We start from the raw sequence: 5218 nt of genomic DNA, 5'->3' as shown, positions 1-5218 counted from the left end.
AACTTGGGGTGTTTCAGATTTTGGGAAAGAACCAATAAACAGGCAGCGCAGTGCACTAAAGTTCCTGTTATGAGCGGGGTCTAAGAACTACTCTTTACAGGAACAACACAAAATTTATGATAATTACACAATTAAGTAGCAAATAATCCAAAAACACAAAACTAAAACTTGGGGTGTTTCAGATTTTGGGAAAGAACCAATAAACAGGAACCCCATTACACTAAAGCTCGTGCTATGCGTGGAGTTCAAGAACTAATCTTTACAAGAAAAACAAAAACTTTATGCTAATTACACAATTAAATAGAAATAATTCAAGATTCCTATATAATTTTCATAGAATTGAAAAATAAATAGAAGTATTTTTACCTTGCTAAGCAAAGCAAAGAAGATAACTGAAGAAGAAAAGCCCCAAATGGAATTTGCCGTGAGTTTATAGATTTGCTTGGCTTTTTGTCAAATACAAGAAATTGACAAATTGAGATACCAAGGAAATTTAGGTTATTATATTTGATATTTTTAATGATGGCAAATATTGAATTATAAAAAAATGTTATTGAATTAATGACTTTTATATATTTATAACTTTTTTATTTGATTATTAAGTCGTGAAAAGGTAAAATTAGTATAATGAACCTTATGATCGGTACTTCTTCAGATATTTTTAATATATTATGTTGTCATTTTTTATTATCGATTTTGTTATTGATTTTTAAGATTAATAAGTGATTAGAGTTATAACTCAATAAGATTTTATTTAAATTAATTTTTTATCTAATTATGTATAAATGACTTTAGCTAGGTAGCTTTTGGTAAATTAAATAAAAGAGAAGGAATCGGAACTCTAATTTATCCTGATAATTTGATATGATTTAGTTGTTTTGATAATTTCGAACTCTGATACCATTCTTACATCACGCCGCTAGAAAAGAAAATAACATACGACGAATCAAGACCTATCATATTACATTTAGTGAACAAGTTTGCTACTTAATTAGAACAAAAACAAGTTTGTTTCTATATTAAGCAAGATTCTCGAAGGCTGTCAAGCGAAGTGATAGAATTTTTAGTGAGTGAGTCATTCATAGCGAGTCATAAATGTGATACCTTTGGCAAAACTCTTACCTAATAGCATCTCGAGATTGACACCATACAAAGAAGAAACCATCGTGGCAATGACGAGGATGATGTGGAAGAAAAGAACATGAGACAAAGGTGTCAAAACCAGCATGTGTGCGGACGCATAATGTACGTGTACGACACATGCAGAAGATAGTGACTGACACCTATAACAGCTAAAACGCATTGGATCACATCATTGATTATAGTACTATAGGAACCTCCTAAAGAAACTCATTCTATAAGATTACTATTCACTCATTTCACCTTATAAATATGAAAAAAATATTAAATTAATTTTTATTTTTAATTATGTACAAATGGCTTTAGCTAGTTAATTAGCTTTCGATAAATCAAAAAAAAGAGAAGGAATTGGAAGTGAAATTCTAATTTATCCTGATAAATTTTATATGATTTAGCATTGTGATAATTTCGAGCTCTGATACCGCTCCTACATCACACCGCTAGAAAAGAAAATAGCATATGACGAATCAAGACGTATCATATTAAATTTAGTGAACAAGTTTGCTATTTAACTAGAACGAAAATAAATTTATTTTTATACTGGGCAAGGTTCTCGAGGTTTGCCAAACAAAGTGATAGAATCTATTGTGAGTGAGTAATTTGTAGCAAGTCATAAATATGGTACCTTTGGCCAAACTCCCACCTAATAGCATCACAGGAGTGACTCCATACAAAGAAGAAATCATCGTGACAATGACGAGGGTGACCTAAATGAAAAGAATAAGAAACAAAGGTGTCAAAAGCGATAGATGCATGGACGCATAGAATACATGTATGACACATGCAAAAGGTAGTGACTGACACTTCTAATGGCTATGATGCATGACATCATTGGTTATAGTACTATAGAGACCTCCTAAAGAAACTCATTCTACAAGATTACTATTCACTCATTGCACCCTATAAATATGAAAAAAAAACATTAAATTAATTTTTATTTTTAAATATATACAAATGGCTATAGCTAGTTAGCTTTCGGTAAATTAAATAAAATGAAGAAATAAAGTGAAATTCTAATTTATCCTGATAAATTTTATATGATTTAGCATTTTGATAATTCGATCTCTGATACCGTTTCTACATCACATCGCTAGAAAAGACGATAACATATGACAAATCAAGACCTATTATAGTACATTTAGTGAACAAATTTGCTACTTAACTAGAACGAAAGCAAATTTGTTTCTACATTAGGCAAGGTGCTCGAGGGTTGTCAAGGTAAGTGAGTCATAAATATGATACCTTGACTGAACTCCCACCTAATAGCATCTCGAAAATGATACCATACAAAGAAGACGTCATCATGAGAATGACGAGGATGACATGGAAGAAAAGAACACGAAACAAAGGTGTCAAAAACTACAGATGTGTGGATGCATAGAATACTTATATGACACATGCAGAAGGTAGTGACTGACAACTATTACGATTAAGACATGGGGCATTACATCATTGATTATAATATTATAAGGACCCCATAAAGAAACTTATTCCACAATATTACTATTCACCCATTGCCTCCTATAAAAATGAATCTCTCTCAGATGTTAATCATCTAAAATCAGTTGTAAGTAATACGATATACTTTGTTGCATGCTCCTTATGATGTGCTTTTCCTTTACTTTCGTTGTGTATGCTTTAGCTCTCGTGTAAGGCATCTTCACAATCAGAGAAAATCGTTCAATATCTCATTACGTTGATTCGTTTGTTAATTTTAGTTTACTTTACTTTCCTGGCGTGTTATATATTATCTTTCATTACATAAATAATTTATTCACTACGAAAGTGAATATACAGAGTTAAATTGAACGTACATGTTCTTACCCTTATTTACAAATTTAGTTGTACCATTTTCAGGATAAACAGTTTCAAATTAATTCTTTATTTCTAATTATGTATAAATGTCTTTAGCTAGTTAGCTTTCATTCATCAAATAAAAAAGAAGGAATTGGAAATGGAACTCTAATTTATCTTGATATATTTTATATGATTTAGTCGTTTTGATAATTCCTAACTCTGATAACATTCTTACATCATGCCGCTAGAAAAGAAAATAGCATAAGACAAATCAAGACCTATCATATTACATTTAGTGAACAAGTTTGCTACGTAACTGCTAGAACGAAAGCAAATTTGTTTCTGTACTAGGCAAGGTTCTTGAGGTTTGCCAAGCAAAGTGATAGAGTTAATGAATATTTTTAATTTAATGTTATTGAATTAATGATTTTCAAATATTTTTACAATTTTTAATAGATTAGTCATGAATAGATAAGATTGCGTATAATGAACCATTATGATCGATACTTCTTCAGATCTCGCACGTAGCAGGAGTTTTAATACATCAAGTTGTCCTTTTTTTGTCGATTTTCGTTATTTATTTTTAATATTAATAAGCAGGTAAAGCTATAACTCAATGAGATTTTATTTAAATTATTTTTTATTTCTAATTACTAGTTCCACCCAGGCCCGTGCTAAGCTCGGGCTCAAATTCAAAATAAAAAAATAAAACATTAATTTATATCATACTTTTATCTTATCATTAATCTTATTTAATGAAATACTCCATTAAACATGCCTTTTTGATAAGTATTCATAATTATTTAAGTTCATAATCATATAATTGAATAATTTAAATTAGAATATTGTTTTAAAGAAATAAATATATTGTCAGAGAATTAGATATATAAATAATTCTTGAAAATAAATAATTTTTGATGATAAGTATATAAATAATTATGATTCGACAACAATAATGAATCAAAAAATACGATACTTTTATTAATTTGTTAGTATAGATAAAATAAATTAATTTTGATGAAAAAACTTTTTTTCTTCTTATAGAATTATTTAATGCAACAAATGTTTCTATCACTTCAAGTTTATATTAAAATAATTAGAACATTAATTTAGAGCCTTAACACAAATTAACTTAACAATGACGAATAAAGACATTAAATAGTAATTGAATTACAGTAATACATTACTCATTTACTTGTCATATTTATTTTTCTTACACGCCCTTTAAAGAATAAATTTTTCTTCACATTATAATTATTAATTTACTTTTTTTATGTCCACTAAGAAAAATAGTAATATAAGATATTGTCTATTAAGTTGCCCTATTTAGTACTTATATTTTAAAAAAAAAATTTAAATAAGAATTTTAAAAGATGTCAACGATGTAGTAAAAAATTATTGCAAACTTTAATTTCATGTTAAAAGTTATTTTGGCGAAATTTTTTTCAAGTTAAAGTGATTGTTTTTAATATATAAAAGAAGTTATAATTAAAAGGCAATTCAATAAATTACAAGAAGAAATCAATTACAAAACGTCAAGTGGAGATGGTCTTAACAAAAAAAGGAGAGGACAAAAATGAAGATATACAAGAAAAGAAAACCATCAATGCACTACAAATTTGATATGTGTAGCAACTTTACTTACAAAAAAAAAAGTGAAATGTCTAAAAAGTCCTTGTGAGGACTACCAAACTTGTGATTCTCCCTTATATATAAGTAATGTATAAATAACTTTAGCTAGGTAGCTTTCGGTAAATTAAATAAAAGAGAAGGAATTGAAAGTGGAACTCTAAGTTATCTGAAACACTTTATATGATTTAGTCATTTTGATAATTTTGAACTCTGATACCGTTCCTACATCACGTTGCTAGAAAAGACAATAAGATATAACGAATCAAGATCTATTATATTACATTTAGTGAAAAAGTTTGCTACCTAACTAGAGCATCGTTTCTACATCACGCTGCTAGAAAAGACAATAACATATGTGGTACCTTTGGGCTTTGGCAAAACTCCCACCTAATAGCATCTTGAGAATAATACCATACAAAGAAGACACCATCGTGACAATGACGAAGATGACGTGGAAGAAAAGAACAGGAGACAAAGGTGTCAGAACCGGCATATACGAGGACTCATAATGTACGTGTATGACACATGTAGAAGGCAGCGTGACCGACACTTATAAAGAGTAAGACACGTGACATTACATCATTGGCTATAATACTAAGGCTGTCAAGTGGGCCGGATCGGGTCAACCCGAAATTGGCCCGTAAAAAAT

This window comes from Capsicum annuum, chromosome 6 (assembly GCF_002878395.1).
Source record: "Capsicum annuum cultivar UCD-10X-F1 chromosome 6, UCD10Xv1.1, whole genome shotgun sequence".
Taxonomy (NCBI): domain Eukaryota; kingdom Viridiplantae; phylum Streptophyta; class Magnoliopsida; order Solanales; family Solanaceae; genus Capsicum; species Capsicum annuum.
This window is presented reverse-complemented; position numbering follows the sequence as displayed.